The following is an 11935-nucleotide window of genomic DNA, read 5'->3' as shown; positions in this document are numbered from 1 at the left end:
GAATGGTGTTGCATCATTCATCGTCAAAAAGAACATATCAAGATCAGTCATGAGGTACACTGTCTGTGATAGGGTAATACCCATGTGCCTATAGGGAAGACCAGTTAATACCACATAATGATCCTGTATAGAGTTTCCAAGGAACAGCTGGTGAGCTTTAACTGACAACCTTGTAGTTCAAACTGACTTTACAGAGTTAAAATTAGTTTTCAGGATTTTCCAAGGTGTAGAGGTCCTGGTATATACCCCACACGTTCAGTAAGGCAAACAAGATATAGACCAGGTCTTTGCTGTTGGCTGTTTTTAAGTGCTGTTGAGTCGGTACCAACTGATAGTGGCTCTGTGTAGGGTTTTTGAGGCTGTTAACCTTTTCGGGACCAGAAAGCCTCATCTTTCTCCTGAAGAGCGACTAGTGGGCTCCAACCATCAATCTCATGGTTGACAATTCAGTTTTTATCCTACAAAGCCCCAGCGCTCTCAGGCCAGACCTCAGGAAAACTGAAACACAACTATTAATCAATCCCTTAGTGGATCAAGGAATTGGACTTCATCAAAATCCAAAACTTTTGCTTTGCAAAAGACCCTGTTTTAAAGGCAAATGGACAAGGCATCAACTGGGAGAAAATATTTGCAAATCACATATCTCACAAGGGACTTATATCTGGAACATATATTCTCTACACTCAACCACAAGAAAATCCAATTCAAAAATAGGCAAAAGATATGAACAAACATTTTACCAAAGAAAATATGGCAAATAAACATATAAGATTTTAACATGAAAGCATTCGACCTCAAGGCTGGTTTGAACCACAAGCTTGGCAGTTCAAACTCACCAGTCACTCCTTGAAAACACTATACAGGGTCGCTATGAGTCAGAATCAACTTGACAGCACTTAACAACTATAACGACAAAAGTCATTAGGGAAATTAAAATAAAAGCCAAAATGAGATATCACTACACATCTATTTGAATGTCAAAAATGTAAAATTCCAATAATATCAAATGCTGGGAAAGATGTGAACACACAAGATTTCTCATGCACTGTTGGTGCAGGATGTAAAACTGGTACAGCCACACTGAAAATTGGTCTAGCAATTTCTTTAAAAATTAAATGTACACTTACTTTGTACTCCAGGACATTTATCTAGAAAAATAAACTCTTTTCTTTGCACAAAAAATCTGTACATGAATGTTCATAGTGGCTTTACTTGTAATAGCCCTAAACAGGGAACAACCCAACATCCTTCAAGGAATGAATGATTGAACAGACTATGGTAATCCCAGACAAAGATATAGTGCTCAGAAACTGTAACAGCAGCAACAATATATACAAATCTTAAAGGCATATATGCTGAGTAGGGAGGAAAAAGCCTATCTCAAAAAGTTACATACTGAATGGTTCCAGCCATATGACATTAACAAAGCTAATACAAAAATTGTTGGGATGGAGAACAGATAAATGATTTCTAGGATAAGGGAAGCAGTGAGAGAATATGACTACAAAAGGAGAGCACAAAGGAGTTCCAATGTGGTGAGGAAAGAGTTCTGTATCTTGATTGTTTTGGTGGCTATACAAATGTTTATATATGATAAAATTCCGCAGAATTGTACACAATGGATACAAAACAAAATAACTGTATCCAAACACTAGTGAGATATGAGTAAGCTTTGTAGTCTAGTTCATTGTACTGTGCCAGTCAGTCCATTTCCTGGTTTGATAATGCACGATAGTCATGCAAGATGTCATCATTGGGGGAGCTGGGTGATGGATGGGTGCTTGGACCTCTCTGTACTATTATAGTAATTTCTTCTAGGTCTTTAAGTCATTAAGCACATGAAAAGAGAATAAGCTTAACCATCATAAAAACACAAATTAAACCACACATGAGTAATATTAAAATGACTAACAGTATTAAAAGCTAGCAAGAGCATGTAGCAACTGAGACTCTTGCACACTGCTGGAAGTACAAATGGATGCAATCACTTAAAAATTACTAAATCTGTTATAACTAAGCATACACATACCAATGACTCATCCATCCCAATCCTTGCTGGGACTGCAAACGTATACATTAAAACAAAACAAAACAACAACAGTTGCTGTGTGGCAACCCCATGTGTGTCAGAGTAGAACTTTTATCCATAGAGGCTTTCTGACTTATTAATTTTGTTGTTGAGAATAGATACAGCAAATCAACAGTTTCTACATTGTACACATCATACACTTTAGTGACACTGATTCCGTTCTTCCAATGTATGACTGTTTCCACCATCCTTCTTTGAGTTGTTCCTTCCTAGTGACATAAATTCACTGACCCCTAAGTTTCATATCTAATCTTTTGAGTTTCTTTTGTCTACTTGATTCCATATAGATAGATCTTAAAAGCGTGCAATGCTCAAGGCAGACATTCTTCACTAGTCAAGCTAAATGACTGGTTTTTAGAAGACTTTAGGGGGATATTTAAGGCTTAAGGTTTAAAGATTATGTCAGAGAAACAGTTTCAGGGGTTCATCCAGCTACTATGGCTCCAGAAAGTATAGATTCTATGAAAATTTGAAATTCTGTTCTGCATTTCCCCTCTTTTGATCAGGGTTCTTCTATAGAAACTTTAATATAGATATTCAGTAATAATATTCAGGCACCAACCAATTCTTCTGATCTTATGGCAAAGGAGAATGATGTTCATGGAGGCAATTAGCCACAGATTCCATTTCCTCCTCTTATTTCTGACTTATCCTTCTTCTTCTGTTGCTCCAGACAAATATAAAGCCAGTTGGGCCTTGAAGGGCTGCTTTCATGTTTTTAAGATCCCAATAAAGTAGGAGCTAGGACAGACAGAAGAACAACAGCAGTAACCACATTATTAGGCCAATTAACGGAATATCCCATGTTGGATCAGCATTGGGCTGCGAACTGCAAGGTTGGTGGTTTGGCGATTCAAACTCACCAGCCACTCCTCAGAAACCCTATATAGGATTGCTGTGAGTTGGAACTAACTAGACAACACTTAACAACAACGACAGAGGCATTGTGGAGTCCTGGTGTGGTGGCATAGGATAAGTATTGGATTGATAACCACAAGGTTGGTGGTTCAAATCCCCCAGCTGCTCCTTGAAAACTCAATACAGAGTCACTATGAGTTAGAACTAACTAGATAGCACTTAACAACAACAACAGAGACACTGTGGAAGAAAGACGTAGTGATCTGCTTTTCTAAAGATTACAGCCAAGAAACCCTATGGAGCAGTTCTACTCTACGAGATATGGGTCACTATAAGTTAGAATAAATTAGAATGGCAATAGGTTTGTGTGTGTGCTTGATTCAAGATGGAAGTTACATGAATATACTCAATTTGTGAAAATTCATCAAGCTGTACACTTATGACTGATGAACTTTTCTGTATATATGTTCTACTTCAACTAAATAGTCTACTTAAAAAAATGAAAGTAAAGCTGTGCAAAGGTCTAAATTCTAGCACCAGTTTACACTAAGTGATCATTGTGGAAAATGAAATTAATGCTAATATTAAAGTATGATTTAAACAAAAGAAAATAATCTCTCAAGGTTATACAGTCCATTATGGTTTGTTGCCTTGATTCACCTTCTTTCTGTCAGAATGTGCCAGTGCCACTTTGCCTTATTTCACCAGGTTCACAAGCTAATAATGGCAGTGCCATCTGATTTGCCTGCCTCCTCAAGTGTATCTACAAAGCTATTCTTACATCTGAAAAAGAAAACATGTCACGAGTTACGTTCGGTTAGCAGTTGAGTGCTTAACTGTTTGCACCACCTTCGAGGACTCCTCCACATTAATTACATGTGCATTATATCAGCTTGGCTTGCGGCTGTTGTTGTTAAGTGCTGTCGAGTCGGTTCCGACCCAGAGTGACCCTGTATAGTGTTTCAAGGAGCAGCTGGTGAGCTTGAACTACTGACCTTGCAGTTCAAATGACTTTGCAGTCTGACACATTAAGCCCACAGTGCCACACCGCTTGCTGCTAGGAGAGGGACAAAGTCAGCATTTCTTGACGTTGTTGTTGTTGTTGTTAAGTACTGTGGAGTCGGTTCCAACTCATAGTGACCCTGCACAGGGTTTCCGAGGCTGCAATTCTTTATGGAAGCAGAAAGCCTCATCTTTCTCCCACAGAACAGCTGATAGTTTTGAACTGCCGACCTTGAGGTTAGCAGCCAGATTAGTAACCACTAATAAAAAACAAGGAGCTCTGGTAGCGTAGTGGTTACGAATTGGACTGTGAACTTCAGGGTCAGCAGTTCGAAACTATCAGCTGTTCCGTGGGAGAAAGAGGAAGGTTTCTGCTCCCATAAAGATGTACCGCCTCAGAAACCCTGTACAGGGTCGCTATGACTCCACAGCACACAACAACAACAACTAAAAAACAAAACAAATAAACAACTTGTCTTTAACAAAACACAGATAAAGTACTATTTGATTTTTTATTAAATACTGGAAAACAACTATTAGGTCTTGTTTGAAGAAAAGCACCAGGACAATCAAAAATTCCTTTAAGGGTGCTGCTCACAGACCACCAGTGTAACATTTGGACCACACTTTGGGAACTCTTGATTAAAGTGGGGGCCTTCTGCAAGCTTGAGCGTGTTTTCACATAATCTTTGCTTCACACAGCTAATCCTACCAAATATAGCACATCTAAATCCCAGGATATGCCAAATCTCCTGTTAAATATTGTTAAGTATTTACGGTGCCATTTCAATGAATATTATAAAAGCTGAATCAAGAACGGCATCACCCTTCAAAGTAATTTCTTAAAAGCATCATTAAATGGAAAGAACTATTGTTTATTCATATCTTCTGCATTGTTTTCATTTCCATGAAATTGACAAGACTTTTAGCCTTTTTTTTCTGTTGTCATTACATGTTATCTTTCATCTGATCACTTTGGATTGATTTTGGCAGTAAGAGTACTTTGGTTTCGATAATGATATTTATTATTTTACTGGTTTGTAAAGAGAACACTAAGGAATAATAGGAAAAATTGACTTTGTTGATAATGCAACACAATGTTTTCTTGCTCTGTATTTATTTCTGAAACTTCTGTACAGTAATTTTACTGAAATTTAATTTATTTCCTAGTCACTCCAAATGTTAATATGTTTTAAAAAATTAAACCTCAAATCAAATCTAAAGTTAATTTGGCTTGAGAGAACAAGTTTTAAACTCAAAATCCATTTGTCAAAGCTTTACATAAATCGTACCAAATTCTGGGTACTACTATTTCAACTATGTTGTTTGTTCGTTTTAAAATATAACTTGAAGTCCAACAAGCTTAAACACTAGTGAAGAATGTGCAAATCTGCATTCATACCTATTATTTCAACCATAGCTGCTCACAACTTGCACCTTGGAATCTCAAGGTGTTAGAAGAATGGCAGGATATTAACTGTATACTGTGAACCTCAAGGTCAGCAGTTCGAAACTACCAGCTGTTCCGCGGGAGAAAGATGAGGCTTTCTGCTCCCATAAAGATTTACAGGCTCGGAAACCCTGTACAGGGTCGCTATGAGTCGGAACCGACTCCACGGCACATAACAACAACACTTAAATAGCAGCAAGACTAAAATGAGGTGGGAAGGCAGAGCTCAGACTTCTTTTCCAAATTAGAATGCTTTCTATCTCCATTCAATAAATTGATGCTTCCAGGAGATGTCTCATTTCCAATTGTACAACACAAACACACTAAAACTGGAAAGTTGTTTGAACCCGGGAAGTTGAAACCAAAAGTCAAAGACTTAGAAGTAAAAGGATCCGAGGGTCTCTGAGCTGGAGAGGCCTTCACCCCTGCTCCGTAGCCTCCGGGCGGTAGGGGTCGCTGCAGCGCAGAGCTGGGCAGGGAGCGCTCGGCCGTTCTCTCCTGAGGCAGCGGCGAGGCGGAGCTGGAGCGGGTGCGCTCAGAGGAGGTGACTCTAAGGAAGGTGAGCGGCGGCCTGTTCCCAGGCTGTGGTGTCGCCGGTACCTAGACGGAGACAGGGCGGCTGCCACCCCACGCACCCTTTCCTGGTCCCAGTCCTAGGTACCGAGAAACCGGGCGACGGTTTATCCAACACCCCGAGTCTCCACCCTACGTCTCTTAAGATCCCTGGCCCCACAAGCCCTTTAATCAATCCACACTGCCCACGCGCCTTCCACTCTAGTTGGGGCCACGTCCAAGGACTCCCCCACCCTAAAGTTGCCATACTCAGTCCTGACTTTGACCCTGTGCACCGACAATTCCTGTTAGATAGTAGGACCCTCGTATTTCCTCCAACAATGTCTTGGTGTTCCTACTTCCCAGATTCACACTTAGAGGAAAATCGCCCTGTCATTGTTTTCTTATAGTAGGCCCCATTTCTTGGGGCATTTGATATCTTGTTCCTCCCACCACCCCATAGGATGGGACTTAATACATACTGTTTATTCTGAAAACTTTGGACGAATGTGTGTTTTAAGTGTACCCTCAATAGCCAACCGTCGTTGATACTGCAATGTTGTTCAGTCGAATCTGTTCCGACTCATAGCGACCCTGTATACTCTCCAGCATATAGATGCTAAAGCGAATGGAAGAAATGAGGAAGGCAAGAATTTAGAGATGTCAGTAACTCTTTGGAGTGGTGTGAATGACCCTCATTTCCTGTGCAGTGGGACAGCCCTGCTTTTACTTGAGGTTCTTCCCTTTCCTGTTGTATGTGTTCTTCAGAATAAGTTAGACAAAAGATAAAGAATTTTTACCAGGGAGGGTTATAAGAAGTAATGACAGTTTAGTCTAGAAACAGTTAAACACCAGACTGCAAGGCCTGGTGTGACGCTGAAGGATAAGCAATGGACTGCTAACTGCAAGGTCGGTGGTTCAGACCTACCAGCTGCTCCTCAGAAACCCTATATAGGGTCACTATGAGTCAGAATAACTCGATGGCACTTCACAACAGTAGCCAAAAGGTTGTAACTTGCCTAGTGGCTTCTCAGAGGACAATCAAGTATATAAGAGTCTGAAAGATCACAGCCATGAGGCAGTTTTGTATTGCACACATGGGTTGTCATGAGTAGCAACTGACTTGATGGCAACAACAACAACATTTTTAAAACAATTTATCACAGATAAGAGTTCAGAGAGTGAAATGATAATGGGAAAATGAAGAGGACTTAAGAGTAGAAACATCTGAACAGATTGCACAACCTGTGGCAGCCACTAAATTCCTGATTCATGAAATATTTTTGCATGAATCCCTTGTCTCCCCTCCTCTCCCCCAGTGGATCACAAAATGACTTAGCCAGGAGGAGGGGAAGAGAAAATGATTGGAGACTTTAGGAAGTTTTGAGGGACATGAACTAGATGTTAACAGTTTTTCTGTCTTTGTTGTTGTTAAGTGCTGTTGAGTCAATTCTGACTCATAGCAACCCTGTATACGGTTTGAGTGTTTATGTCAGAACAGATTATTGCTGGGCTTGGAACTTAGTTCTAAAACTTAAAACAATTAAATTTATATTATTTCTATACTTGAAAATAGCTAACAATTCATGCCTAGATTAAAAGTTTACTTTTGAAATAGAGTGTTGTTTTCCAATAAAATTACTGGTGATTAGAATGCAACGGTTGGAAACAAAGAGGAAGGATCTGTAGTTGGAAAATATGGCCATGGTGATAGAAACGGTGCTGGAGATCGCATGATAGATTGTTGCAAGACCAATGACTTCTTCATTGAAATTACCTTTTTTTAAACAACATAAAAGATACACATGGACCTCAACAGATGGAATCCACAGAAATCAAATTGACTACATCTGTGGAAAGAGACTGTGAAAAAACTCCATATCATTAGCCAAAACAAGGCCAGGGGCAGATTGTGAAACAGACCATCAATTGCTCATATGCAAATTCAGACTGAATCTGACGAAAATGAAAACAAGTTCATGACAGCCAAAATATGACCTTGAACGTATCTAACTTGAATTTAGAGACCACCTCAAGAACAGATTTGATACATTAGACTCTAATGACAGAAGACCAGAAGAGTTGTGGGATGACATCAAGAACTGTATACAGGAAGAAAACAAAAGGTCACTCAAAAAACTGAAAGTAAAGACCAAAATGGATATCAGAAGAGACTCTGAAATTTACTCTTCAGCATATAGATGCTAAAGCAAATGGAAGAAATGAGGAAGTCAAAGAACTGAACATAAAATTTCAAAGGGCAACTCGAGGAGACAAAGCAAAGTGTTTTAATGAAATTTGCAAAGAGCTGCAGTTGGAAAGCCAAGAGGAAAAAACCCACTCAGCATTTATCAAGCTGATAAAACTGAGAAAAAATTCAAATGTTGAGTTGCAATATTGAAGAATTTTATGGACAAAATATTGAATGATGCAGAAAGCATGAAAACAAGATGGAAAGAATACACAGAGCTACTAAATAATAAAGAAATGGTCAATGTTCAACCATTTCAAGAGGTAGCATATGTTCAAAAACAGCTATAACACTACATCAACAGGGAACTGCCAGAAATTCAGGATAGATTTAGAAGAGGATGTGGGATGAAAGATATCATTACTGAACTCAGATGGATCTTGACTGAAAGCAGAGAATACCAGAAATATGTTTGCTTGTACTTTACTATGTGGATCATGACAAGTTATTAATAACATTGTAAAGAATGGATATTCCAGAATATTTCATTGTGCTCATGAAGATCCTGTACATAGACCAAGAGGTAATCATTAGAGCAGAGCAGGGGGATACTGAATGGTTTTAAATCAGGAAATGTGTGTGCCAGGGTTGTATTCTTTTGCCATACTTATTCAATTTGTATGCTGAGCAAATAATTCAGGAATCTGGATTATATGAAGAAGAATTTGGCATCAGAATTGGAGGAAGACTCCTTAACAACCTGTAATATGCAAATGTTACAACCTTGCTTGCTGGAAGAAAAGAGGATTTCAAATAGTTACTGATGAAGATCAAAGACCATAGCCTTCAGTATGGATTGCACCTCAATGTAAAGAAAACAAAACTCTGCACAACTAGACCAGTAAATAACATCATGATAAAAGGAGAAAAGATCGAAGGTGTCAGACTTCATTTTGCTTGTATCCAAGGAATCATGAAAGCAGCAGTGAAGAAATCAAAAGATATTACTTTGGGAAACTCTGCTGCAAAAGACTTCTTTCAAGTATCCAACAACAAAGATAATAACAGTTTGAGGATTAAGGTGCACTGAACACAAGCCAGGGTCTTTTCAATAGCCTTATATGCATATGAAAGTTGAACACAATAAGGAAAACTGTACAAAAATTGATGCGTTTGAGTTATTATATTGGGGAGGAATATTGGACTGCCAATCCACAGAAATACTGGCAGTCCAATATTCCTCCCCAAACAAATCTGTGTTGGAATAACTATAGCCGGAACGCTCCTTAGAAGCCAAGGTAACGAGACTTGGTCTCTCATACTTTAAACATGGTATCAGGAGGGACCAGTCCCTGGAGAAGGACATCATGTAAAGTGGAGGGTCAGGGGATAAAAAGAGGAAGCCCCCCCAACAAGATGGATTGACACCATGGATGCAGCAGTGGGCTCATGCGTAACAATTTTGAGGATAGCACAGGACTGGGCACCTAACAGCAGTATTGTATTGATTTGGCCAGCATTTCTATAATTTCTGCCACAGGCTTACATTTACTGCTCAGTGGGACGTGCATGTGAATCGAGAGCCTTCTATGTGAAAAAATACTGTTCTTAACAGTTATATATAACAAATTCTTAGTTACTAAGATTCTTTCTGGATTTGATTTTTTATCTAAAGTTTCAGTGGTTGTGTAGAAATAATAAACATGTTCATACAGTTTCAAAAGAACTGATAACATCTTCAGTGACTTCAGTTCATAGAAGGAGAAGCAGGAATAAAAATGAGCTGTCATATTATGTCACTCCTAAAATATAAGTGATTTATAATAGAAAATGTTACTTTCAGACTTTCTGGAGAGTATCACTAACAATGGAAATTGTGATATATTAAATCTTTTAAAGCCTGTTATAAGGAGCGGCTGGTAGTTTCGAACCTCTGACCTTAAGGTTCACAGCCCGATTCGTAACCACTACGCTACCAGAGCTCCTTTGTTGTTGTTAAGTACTGTCAAATTGGTTGAGGCTTTCTACTCCCGTAAAGATTTACACCCTCGGAAACCCTGTACAGGGTCGCTATGGGTCGGACCCGACTCGATGGCACTTAACAACAACAACAACAACAACAGCATAGGGTAGCAATGAATTGGAATAGAATGTCTGGAAGATGTAGTATCAAGTATAACTATATATTATGTTGATAGCTTATGTACTTGAGTCTTTTGCAGGAAGTATAGATCCTATTAAGGAAAAGAAGAGACCAAGGAACATTGCAACTGAAATGAAGCTATTATAGTTCTGTTGTTGTATGCTGTTGAATCAATTCTGACTCCGAGTTGAACTGATCCTAGGGTTTCCTAGCTATAATCTTTAACAGAAGCAGATCCTCGGGTCTTTTGTTCTAACCACTGACCTTTTGGTTAGAAGCTAAACATTTAGCCATTGTGCCACTCGGACTCCTTAGTTCATGTTGTTAGTGCAGTCTAGTTAGTTCAGGCTCATATCGAACTTATATGGGGTTTCCGAGGAGCAGCTGGTGTGTTTGGATCACCAACCTTGTGGTTCAACCTTGCAGTTCAGTGCTTATCCTACAGTGCCTTATACATAATCATTACAGGCATCTCATATAGATTGAATTTCATAACATTCAACATCATTGCATCTGTTTAATTTCAAATAGTGAAATTATTTAGATTGTAACTGGCCTCCCTTTCTATTTTTTATTTTTACAATTATTTATAATTTTTAAACCTCAGGTAATAAGTGAATTAATCAGCCTCAATACCTGGCATGCTATTATCAACACAACTATACATGATGAACTGTGTTTTGAGGACCTTTTTCTCAGAACATCTTTTTTTTTTTGTCCCAATACATTCTTTGACTAAGAAAAGGCTAACACCTGCTGCCTTCCCCTTTTACCTAGTTTTCATCCCAGTAACCGCTACACTACCAGAGCTGAGTCGGAACCGTTTCCATGGTACTTAACAACAACAACATCCCAGTAAACAATTTTAACCATTTTCTCCAGGAGCTTTTTGCTTTAATTTCATGTAGTTGTTTCCCAGTAATAAAAAGAAAATGTGTGTGCTGGATTCTGGTTAAAATTACTTTTATCATTGTTTATGTGCATTCAAGTTTAACTAGTATTGTTATCTAATGACCTGATTTCAATTGATGATGTAATATACTCTGAGGTTCTGGTTTAGTTCCAATGATACGGCCATGTGTTAACCATTTCTTTTTTTTTTTTTGACAAGTGGTGGCCAAATTTACTAGTATGTGTTAATTCCTCCTGGTGTAGTGCTGTGGGATCAGCGCTGAACTTCAAACCACAAGTTTGACAATTCAAACCCACCAGCAGCTCCTTAGAAACCTTATATAGGGTCGCTAGGAGTTGGAACTGATTCAATGACACTTAACAACAACAACAATTCCTCCTAGGACAAGATGAAAGCATTAGCCCCATATTCTGGCTTTACCTTTTTTTGTCGGTTTTTAAACTTTTTATTGTGACTTGAGTAAAGGTTTACAGACAAGATCATCAACTTTACATTCAACAAATCATACTTTGTTTCATCTCAATGATTACATCCCTCTCCCTGCAACAAGTTACTCTGCTTCCTCCCTGTGGTTCCCATTTGCATTCCACCCATTTTCCTGTTCTTACTGAAAACTTTTTCCCTAAGAAATAGTGCCCTTTTGAGTTTGAATGATTGACTGTTCCGTGGTGAGTATTCCTTCCCCGTGCTGCTGTCCCCTCTATAAACCTGTCCATTGCTCGACCTGAAGGGTGGTC

This window comes from Chrysochloris asiatica, unplaced genomic scaffold, assembly GCF_000296735.1.
Source record: "Chrysochloris asiatica unplaced genomic scaffold, ChrAsi1.0 scaffold00146, whole genome shotgun sequence".
NCBI classification, from domain to species: domain Eukaryota; kingdom Metazoa; phylum Chordata; class Mammalia; order Afrosoricida; family Chrysochloridae; genus Chrysochloris; species Chrysochloris asiatica.
Note: the sequence above shows the minus strand (reverse complement) of the source record.